This window comes from Cervus elaphus, chromosome 20, assembly GCF_910594005.1.
Source record: "Cervus elaphus chromosome 20, mCerEla1.1, whole genome shotgun sequence".
NCBI lineage: Eukaryota > Metazoa > Chordata > Mammalia > Artiodactyla > Cervidae > Cervus > Cervus elaphus.
In genome coordinates this window covers 25,770,748-25,781,663 of record NC_057834.1, presented here as the reverse complement: position 1 = coordinate 25,781,663, position 10,916 = coordinate 25,770,748, and positions in this window count along the sequence as shown.

The following is a 10,916-nucleotide window of genomic DNA, read 5'->3' as shown; positions in this document are numbered from 1 at the left end:
TATGAAAATAATTTAAAAGATAGATATTTTAATCACTGTCATGAATCATAAAATCATGCAAGCTATGGGCACAGATAAATTCTTTCATATAAATAATAGAATCATCATGTTGTTACATATAAAATTCTTTAGTTATTTTAATATATTTAGGAAGCAATTGGAGAGAGTTGACATTTTTTACAATATTGAACATTATTTACCTCTTCTGTTATATCCCTAAGTAAAATTTTGTCATCCTTCACCCAATATACATTTCTCACTATTTTATTCCTAGATATTTTATTTCCAAATATTCTGAGTAGTATCCTATTTTTCCTATCACATATGCTCAGTATACCAGGAAGAACAGTTATCATCATTTATCATTTGAGTACAATGGGTTCTTTAATTTTCTCTATTCCAATAAGTTCTTGTCATTTCTACACCTCTCTTTTCTTTCAGTCACCTTTATATATTCACCCAATGTCAGCACTGTCCACTTTGAAACTACAATGTAAAGTAATTATTGGCACATAAACATTATAAAAGATGAAAGTATACTGTGGTCACATATTCTTTTTGTACAACAGAGCTTCCCTGGTGACTCAGATGGTAAAGAAACTGCCTGCAATGTGGGAGACCCGGGTTCAATCCCTGGGTTGGGAAGATCACATGGAGAAGGAAATGGCAACCCACTCCAGTATTCTTGCCTGGAGAATCCCATGGATGGAGGAGCCTGACAGACTACAGTCCATGGGGTTGCAGAGAGTCCGACACAACTGAGCAACTATCACTCACTCAGGTTCTTGTTGCAAGTAATTGTTCAATGAAGTCCTTCCTTCTTGAATAAGTACTGTATTTCTTTTTTCTTCTTATAAATATATTGTTCACTCATTGGTATGTAAGTGTGAGAAAATTTATCTCAGGTATTGAGAACTGAAAATTCAGTCTTGAGATTTTGCTCATGTGATCAGTTTCACCAGCATCACTAGATTTTGGTTTATTAATGTCTCTTTACCATTTGTCCGTTGTCTTATTTAGTCTTTTTTAGCATGAGTAATTGGTCTGTCCAGCACCCTTTCCGGATCCCCACACCATGGCCTTGGTTAAAAGTGTAGATGTGCAACCTGTGCTGTGGGATTTGCAGTTATCACTCAGTAACATTGTAGCATTGAGCTAAAAGTCACACCTCTCAGAGCCAAGATGGATTGGTTATTGAAACTGCTGATTGTATTAGGTGGGACATTGGCAGTTTGTAAGAAAATGTGTTTTTTGTTTTTTTTTTTTTTGCTTTGACTTGTAAATGGAGGTATTTGGGGAGCGGGAAATGATGTGGTGCTTGGAATTTGTCTTTAAACACACTCCAGGCCAAAAAAGGGAGTGTTAGTGCAGTGGTAGGAGAGGACAGATGATTGCTGAAGCAAGGCGAGAGCTACATAGAGCGGGGTGGGGTTTTCTGTGCCCTCCAGAGTTGTGTGTATGTTTGAAAATTTTTACTAACAGTAAGTGAACCAAAAACAAACAATAAGGATTTCTGAAGAGCGTGTACATTTCATAGTTGCAATTTATTTGATTTTCCAGATAGATTCCAGCTCTCATCCTATCCGTTAGCTTCCCTAGACATTAGCAGGGATAGTCCCTTTGACAAGACTTGCCAGGTCCAATGCTAGTGAGCACACTAGTTTGGATTCTGTGTGTTCACTTCAGTCGCTCAGTTGTGCCTGACTCTTTGTGATCCCACGTATTGCAGCAAGCCAGGCTTCCCTGTCAATCACCAACTGCCAGAGCTTGCTCAAATTTCAAGTCCATCGAGTCAGTGATGCCATCCCACCATCTTATCTTCTGAGGTCAACTTCTCCTCCTGCCTTCAATCTTTCCCAACACCAGGGTCTTTTCAATTGAGTCAGTTCTTCGCATCAGGTGGCCAAAGGATTGGAGTTTCTGCTTCAGCATCAGTCCTTCCAGTGAATATTCAGGATGCTTTCCTTTAGGATGGACTGTTTTGATCTCCTTGCAGTCTAAGGGTCTCTCAAGAGTCTTCCTTAACACCACAGTTCAAAAGTATCAATTCTTCAGTGCTCAGCCTTCTTTACAGGCCAACTCTCACATCCATACATGACTACTGGAGAAATCATAGCTTTGACTATATCAGTCTTTGTTGGTAAAGTAATGTCTCTATTTTTTAATGTGCTGTCTGTGTTAAAGCTTTTCTTCCAAGGAGCAAGCATCTTTACATTTCATGACTGCAGTCATCATTTGCAGTGATTTTGGAGCCTAAAAATAAAAAATAAAGCCCGTCACTGTTTCCATTGTTTCCCCATCTATTTGCTATGAAGTGATGGGACCAGACGCCATGATCTTAGTTTTTTGAATGTTGAGTTTTAAGCCAGCTTTTTCACTCTCCTCTTTCACTTTCATCAAGAGGCTCTTTAGTTCTTCACTTTCTGCCATAAGGGTGGTGTCATCTGCACATCTGAGGTTATTGATATTTCTCCCGGCCATCTTGATTCCAGCTTGTGCTTCATCCAGCCCAGCATTTCACGTGATGTATTGTGCGTATATGTTAAATAAGCAAGGTGACAATATACTTGACATACTCCTTTCCCAATTTGGAACCAGCCCATTGTTCCATGTCCAGTTCCAACTGTTGCTTCTTGACCTGCATACGGATTTCTCAGGAGGCAGATCAGGTGGTCTGGTATTCCCATTTTGTGAAGCATTTTCCAGTTTGTTGTGATCCACACAAAGGCTTTAGTGTAATCAATGAAACAGATGTAGATGTTGTTCTGGAATTTTCTTGCTTTTCCTGTGGTCCAGCAGATGTTGGCAATTTGATCTCTGGTTCCTCTGCCTTTTCTAAATCCAGCTTGAACATCTGGAAGTTCTCGGTGCATGTTTTGTTGAAGCCTGGCTTGGAGAATTTTGAGCATTACTTTGTTAGTGTGAGCTGAGGGCAATTGTGTGGTCGTTTGAACATTCTTTGGAATTGCCTTTCTTTGGGATTGGAATGAAAACTGACCTTTCCCAGTCCTGTGTGGCCACTGCTGAGTTTTCCAAATTTTCTGGCATATTGAGTGTAGCACTTTCACAGCATCATCTTTGAGGATTTGAAAAAGCTCAGCTGGAATTCCATCACCTCCACTAGCTTTGTTCGCAGTGATGCTTCGTAAAACCAGTTGATTCACACTCCAGGATGTCTGGCTCTAGGCGAGTGATCACACCATTATGTCTATCTGGGTCATTAAGATCTTTTTTATATAGTTCTTCTGTGTATTTCTTGCCACCTCTTCTTAATATCTTCTGCTTCTGTTAGGTCTGTACTGTTTCTGTTCTTTATTGTGCCCATTTTTGCATGAAATATTCCCTTGGTATCTCTAATTTTCTTGAAGGGATCTCTAGTCTTTCCCATTGTATTGTTTTCCTCTGTTTCTTTTCATTGATCACTGAGGAAGGCTTTCTTCTCTCTTCTTGCTATTCTTTGGAACTCTGGTTTCAGATGGGTATATCTTTCCTTTTTTCCTTTGCCTTTGACTTCTCTTCTTTTCTCAGCTATTTGTAAGGCCTCCTCAGACAACCATTTTGCCTTTTTGCATTTCTTCTTGGGGATGGTCTTGATCCCTGTCTCCTGTACCATGATACAAATCTCTGTCCATACTTTTTCAAGCACTCTGTCTATCAGGTCTAATTCCTTGAATCTGTTTGTCACTTACACTGTATAATTCTCCCTGGAGAGGGGAAAGGCTACCCACTCCAATATTCTGGCCTGGAGAATTCCATGGACTGTGTAGTCCAGAGGGTTGCAAAGAGTTGGACACGACTGAGCAGCATTCACTTTGACTTTTCATTGTATAATTGAGAGGGATTTGATTTAGGTCATACCTGAATGGTCTAGTGGTTTTCCCTCTTTCTTCAATTTAAGTCTGAATTTTGCAAAGAGGAGTTGACGATCTGAGCCATAGTCAGCTCCAGGTCTTGTTTTTGCTGACTGTATAGAGCTTCTTCATTTTCGGCTGCAAAAAATATAATCAGTCTGATTTCAGTATTGACAATCTTGTGATGTTCATGTGTAGAATCATCTCTTGTGCTGTGGGAAGAGGATGTTTACTATGACCAGTACATTCTCATGGGAAAACTCTGTTAGCCTTTGCCCTGCTTCATTTTATACTCCAAGGCCTAAACTTGCCTGTTACTCTAGGTATCTGTTATTTCTTACTTTTGCATTCCAGTCCCCTATGATGAAAAGGACACCTTTTTTGTTGTTGTTAGTTCTCAGGGTCTTGGAGGTCTTCACAGAACATTCAGCTTCAGCTTCTTCAGCATTAGTGGTTGAGCATAGACTTGGATTACTGTGATATTGAATGGTTTGCCTTGGAAATGAACAGAAATCACTTTGTCGCTTTTGAGATTGCACCTAAGTACTGCACTTTGCACTCTTTTTTTACTATGAGGGTCACTCCATTTCTTCTAAGGGATTCTTGCCCATTGTAGTAGATATAATGGTCCTCTGAATTAAATTTACCCATTCCAGTCCATTTTGGTTCACTGATTCCTAAAATGTTGATGTTCACTCTTGCCATCTCCTGTTTGACCACTTCCAGTTTATGTTAATTCATGGACCTAACATTCCAGCTTTCTATGCAATATTATTCTTTTCAGTATCAGAATTTACTTCCATCACCAGTCACATCCACGATTGGGCATTGTTTTCACTTTGGCTCAGCCTCTTCATTCTTTCTGGAGCTATTTCTCCACCCTTATCCAGTAGCATATTGGGCACTTAGTGACCTGGGGAGTTCATCTTTCAGTGTCATATCTTCTTGCCTTTTTTTTTTTTTTTTTTATTGTTCATGGGATTCTTAAGGCAAGAATACTGAAGTGGTTTGCCATTCCCTTCTCCAGTGAACCACGTTTTGTCAGAACTCTCCACCATGACCCATTCATCATGCGTGGCCCTACATGGCATGCTCATAGTCTACCTGAGTTAGACAAGGTTGTGATCCAGGTGATCAGTTTGGTTAATTTTCTGTAATTTTGGTTTTCATTCTGTCTGCCCTCTGATGGATGAGGATAAGAGACTTGTGGAAGCTTCCTGATTGGAGGGATTGGCTGTCAGGGAATCTGGGTCTTGCTCTGACATGCTTAGTAAATCTTTAATCTAACTTTCTATTGATGGGTGGGGCTGTGTTCCCTCCCTGTAGTTGGCTTGAGGCCGAGCTGTGGTAGGGGCAATGGCAACCTCCTTCCAAATGGCTTATGCCAGGACTGTTGTATTCAGTGTCCCCACAATAGCCATGTTGACCCATGCTTCCCCTGGGGACTCTTGGACACTCACAGGCAAGTCTGCCTCAGTCTCCTGTGAGGGTCACTGCTCCTTTCTCCTGGTTCCTAGTGTGCACAAGGTTTTGTTTGTGCCCTCTAAGAGTCTCTTTCACCAGTCCCATGGAAGTTCTGTAATCAAGTCCCACTGGCCTTCAAGGGCAAATTCCCTGAGGGTTCTCAGTCCCTTTGCTGGATCCCCATGTTGGGAAATCTGTTGTGGGCCTTAGAACTTTTATAACAGTGTGAGAACTTCTTTGGTATAATTGATCTTCAGTTTTTGGGTTGTCTACTCGGTGGCTCTGTGATGGGGCTCACACATTGTGCTTCCCCAATCTGCTGTCCCCACAGCAGGCCACTGCTGACCCATGCATCTGCAGGAGACACTCAAACACTCAAAGGCAGGTCTGGTCCAGACCTATAACCATGTTTTTAAAATGTGACCAGTGTGCTGTTTGCACTAACGTGAATACAAGAATCTCATTTTGAGGTGTTGTCCTCCTCTGCCCCACTCTTTCTTAAGGACTGTTAAGGGTTAATGTTATCTGCAAGGTGATGAGAGGGTAACAGGCAGGAAGGCCAGGGGTCTCCAAATGGAGGAAAGAGGCTGCAAGTGCCAGACATTTTTATCTCTCTTGAACGGCAGGAAGAAACAAACCAGCAATATGTTTTTCCTTCTCTATACAAATTTAAAAGGAGATTTCTCTTAAAATGCTGTGTTGCCATGACACCTGGTTTCACCTGAAGCTAACTATCCTCAAACCTTGAGTTAACCAATACATTTCTTTTTCTTACGGAAATGTTTGTCTTAAGATATGTTAATTTACCTCACACTCTGTAAGTTCTGCCAAATGGCCTAACCTACTTACTCAGATATTGTTCTCCTAATCTATGTAAATGAAACTATTTGTTGGTAATCTGCCCTTCTACAAGATTCAGGTCAATCGTTTTATGGCCAGGGATGAATTATCTGGTGCCATTCTAAATTCTAAGACATTCCTTTCTTTTCATTAACAGATTGTGAGTGACTATATAACTTACAGCTAAAGACTAGGAGGGGGTACTCTTTCGGCCCCCTTCTGATGCCTGTGTCAGAAGCTTTCTCTATCTCCTTTATACTTGAATAAAACTTTATTACACAAAAGCTCTGAGCGATCCAGCCTCGTCTCTGGCCCCAGATTGAATTTGTCTCCTCCGGAGGCCAAGAATCCCGCGTCTTATCGTTCAGCAACAACCTTTCAGTAACATCTCACTTTGTTTATTTTCAAAGAAGAAGTACAACCTAACACCTCAATCCTGGAATTTACTGGCCAGCAAAGCTACTTGAGGGGCTGGGGCTGGACTCCTGGAGGGTAGGGAGAGGGGACAACTGGGTCACACGACATAGACAGTTTTAGTCTTAGGGATCTCACACCTGGTCACACATCATCTGCACGTCTGTTTAAAAGGCATTAATGTTAGGGGTCTGCTGCATTTGTGTCTTGCACTTTCTCGTTTGTATGGCTTTCAGATTGTTGTGGCATACATACAGTTTTATCCTGTGTCCTTACTTACACTGAGTTATACCTGTTCCTCTGATGGCCGCAGAACTTCCAGCTGACCTCTCTTCACGCTGCATTCAGTAGGAACTGTGCCGCATGTTGCGGAAACCTTCCCTTCCTTGGGGCTGTGAAGGTGGCTTCTGGTTTTCCGCATTCTGAACAATGCTGTGTTGGTGTCAGGCCTTTTCTGTGCTGAAGCTTCCTTCCTGTGTTTCGTGTGTTAACATGTGGGCAAACGGTGGGATTCAGGGTCTGTGGGGAATGCAGAGCTGGTCTGCTCTCGTCACTGCAGGGCGGCCCCTGCCCTCTCCCCCCCAGTGTGCTCAGGAGCACCGCCTTCTTTGCGGTTCTCCAGTGCTCCCTTCTCTTCCTCCACTGCTCTTCTGCCACTTGTTCCCTCCGTGCCTCTCCCTGCTGCTTGGAGAGACTCGCCTTCCGCAGGCTTCACGGGGCAGTCGCTGAGTTCTTTCCTGCGTGTGGCACAGGGAAGCTGTGGGAGCGGCCAGCTCCAGCAGGCAGGGTGGGCCAGGGTCCTCTGCTCTCGGCCACTCGTGCCTTTGAGGGCAGGGCTGCTGCTCTTTCTATGAAGTGCTGCTGCGTTTACTCTCCAGTTTCCTGAAGATCAGTCTCTGAACTGCTTTTAAAAAGCATATAAGTGCTATCCAAAAAACCAAGATTGTGGATTAGGTAAATTGATGTTAAGTATGTGTCAGAATTTATTGGTAGCAAGGGAACTAGTGGGTGACAGAAGAATGTATGGTAAAGAAAGTATGAACATGGAAGGGTTATAGAGGTGGGAAGGAGGATGCTACATAGGCAGCTAATTAAGGAAATGAATACACACACGGTTTCATTTCACAGTCATAAAAATGTGTCCACATCAGGTATTATAACAGAAGGCTGTGAGAAGACAGTATGAAATGACAAATGGCCCAGCAGAGAAAACAGAAAACCCATCCAGAAAGCAGATCCTGAGCCTCAGGGTGGGCCTGCAGTTACCAGTAGCAGCACGAGAGACAGGCAGCAGACATCTGATGAGCGCCAGGCAGAGACTTGTTCTGGTTTAACTGCCTACTTTCAGTGGTATGTCTCAAGCTGCAAACCAAGATACAGAATATAGCTTCTCCATTTCTTAGTTTGAGGGACATTTGCCTTCTTCTGATAGTGTGGAGGTAAGAGGACTGGAAAAACCAGTTTTACGGCCCTGAAGTGATTACCTGATTATAGGTGGTGGGACTTGCCAGAAATGGCTTCCTGGTCAAGTAATTCAGATAAGTTTATTTCCGGCTCAGTAAGAAAAAAAGTCTGGAGGCCAGGCATCAGGGCTGCTGGGGCATCTCTGAGGCACTGGCCCTGCAAGCAAGCAGGAGAATCGTCCTATTGCCTGGGGAGGGGGAGGTTGGGGGGAGAGGCACCTGAAGCAGAGAAAACAGCCATTTACACTCTTGTTTTTCTCTCAGATTTAGAGAAATAGCGGGATCCTTAGAGGCAGCCCTTACAGATGTCCTGGAAGATGCACCAAGTAACATCCTCAAAGTGACAAAGGCTATCGTTAAGTGGGTTAATTCCATTCACCAAGTCTTCTTGGTGGCCTTAGCGCCCTGGGAGCACTTTGACCTTTTGCTGTCTTCCAGTAGTGTTACTTGCTCAGTCGTGTCCAACTCTTTGCAACCCCATGGATTGTAGCCTACCAGGCTCCTCTGTCCATGAAATTCTCCAAGCAAGATTACTGAAGTGGGTAGCCATTCCTGACCCAGGGATCAAACCCAGGTCTCCTGCATTGCATGCAGATGATTTACCGTCAGAGCCACCAGGGAAGTAAGTTAGACCCTGAAGATATAGTTTAAGTTCTTTTTCTTTTTGTTTTTCTTTTCTTTTTTTTTTTTTTTATTTATTTGTGAGGAAAACCTAGTGTTCTAAGAAGAGAGGATCCACCTGTAGAGGCGCCCATCACAACCTAAGAGGAGGGGCCACAGCAACTCGAGAGGAGCCCCGAGTCCACAGCCAAAACTCAAGAAAAGCACTCCACAGCTACTCTAGAAAATCCACCAGGCACAATGCAGGAGGATGCCCCCACTCATCACACCTAGAGAGGAGTCACACTGCAGCAGATATCAATGCGCTACCCCACCATAATGATAAAGGGGTCTTTTGCACATTTCAATGAGAGAGGACTCCCCTCAGATATTGCAACTAAAGAGACCCTCACCATAACTAGAAAGGAGCCTGCACACCAGAACTGGAGAGTAGCCCACCAGCACACCAAAGATAGAAGGGAAGCCATACCACAGCTAGAGATAATCATCCACCACAACTAGAGGGGAGCCCCCACTGATAACTTGAGAGGAGCTCACCAGCACACCACAACTAGAGAGAAACCCCCATGCCGCAGGCAGAGAGGAGTCCCCAAGAACAATTAGAGAGGAGCCCCCCAAAGGAACTCCAGAGGAGCCCCCTGCTTCATCTCAACAGGATCTGCCGCCTCCTTTTAGAGGAGCCCCAAGCCCCCACAGCAAAATGATATGTGCCTCCTGAGACAAATAGAAAGGAGCCCACCACCACAACCACAGAGATACCCCCACCACAACTCGAGAGCCCCATGAACAATGCAGCTAGCTTGGAATCCTTTGTCACAGTAAGAAAGTGGCACCCTGCCACCACTAGAGAGGAGCCAACACAACTAGACAGAAGCCCCCCACAACTAAACAGGAACACCTGGAATTTGACTTAGAGAGGAACCCGCCTTAACAACAATAGACAAGCCTCCCGCCAAAACTCCAGAGGAGCCTGCATTCCTCATGTGGAGAAGAGCCCCATACACACTGCAACTATTGAGGAAAAGTCCCGCCCAGTGCAACTGGAGTGGAGCTCCCTCACAACTAGAGAGTTGACCACCCTTCACAACTAGAGACAGTAAACCCCACCAAAATGAGCGAGGAACCTGTAGCACAAAAAGTAGAGAAGACCCCTCGCTGTGGAGCCCCCAACAAGACAAACGCTACAGGAGGCACAACCACATCTCAAGAGGAGTTCCAAGTACCCTGTGAAAACTCTAGAGGAGACGTCTGACCCAACTCAAGAGAAGCCCCTGTCCACAACGGGAGAGGAGCCCTCCAAACACTACATCTAGAGAGGAGCCTAGACATTGCAATGTCTCACTGCAGAGAGACAAGCCTCACATCACAACTAGAGACAAGACCCCCTGCACATCGCAATGAGAGAGGAATCCCCACAGACATCACAACTAAAGAAGAGCACCTCACTACAACTAGAGAGGGCCCTGCGCACTGCAGCTAGAAAGTGGCCCCCATATTACAGCTATAGATGAGTCCACCACCACACCTAGAGAGGAGCTGCCCACTGAAACTTAAGTGTAGCTCACCAGCACAACACAACTCGAAAGGAGGCACCATGCCACAGCTAGAAAAGAGTCCCCCACACAATTACAGATGATTGTGTGTTAGCTGCTCAGTCATCTCCCACTCTTTGCGACCCCGTGGACTGTGTAGCTAGCCAGGCTCGTCTGTCCATGAGATTATACAGGCAAGAATGCCAGAGTGAGTTGCCATGCCCTTCTCCCGGGAATCTTCCCAACCCAGGGATCAAACCCAGGTCTTCTGCATCCCAGGCAGATTCTTTACCATCTTAGCCACTGGGGGCCTACGATGAAAAGTGAAAGTTAATTTGCTCAGTATTGTCCAACTCTTTGCAACCCCATGAACTGTAGCCTATCAGGCTCCTCCATCCATGGGATTTTACAGGCATGAGTACTGTAAAATGAGTTGGTTGCCATTTCCATCTCCAATTACAGATGAGCCCCCCAACCAAAACTCGAGGTGCCCCCAGCAGCAACCTGAGAAGTGACTCATGCTACAACTGGAGAGGAGCCCCAGCCACAAGCTGAGAGCCTCGTGCACCTTGCAGCTAGCTCAGAACCCTCTCTCACAACTAGAAAGGAGCACCCCTCCACAACTAGAGAGGAGCCTGCACACAACTAGAGAGGACCTTTCACTCAGATCATAATAAGAGAGGAGCCCCACACCACAACTAGAGGGGAGAACCCCACAGGAACTAGACATT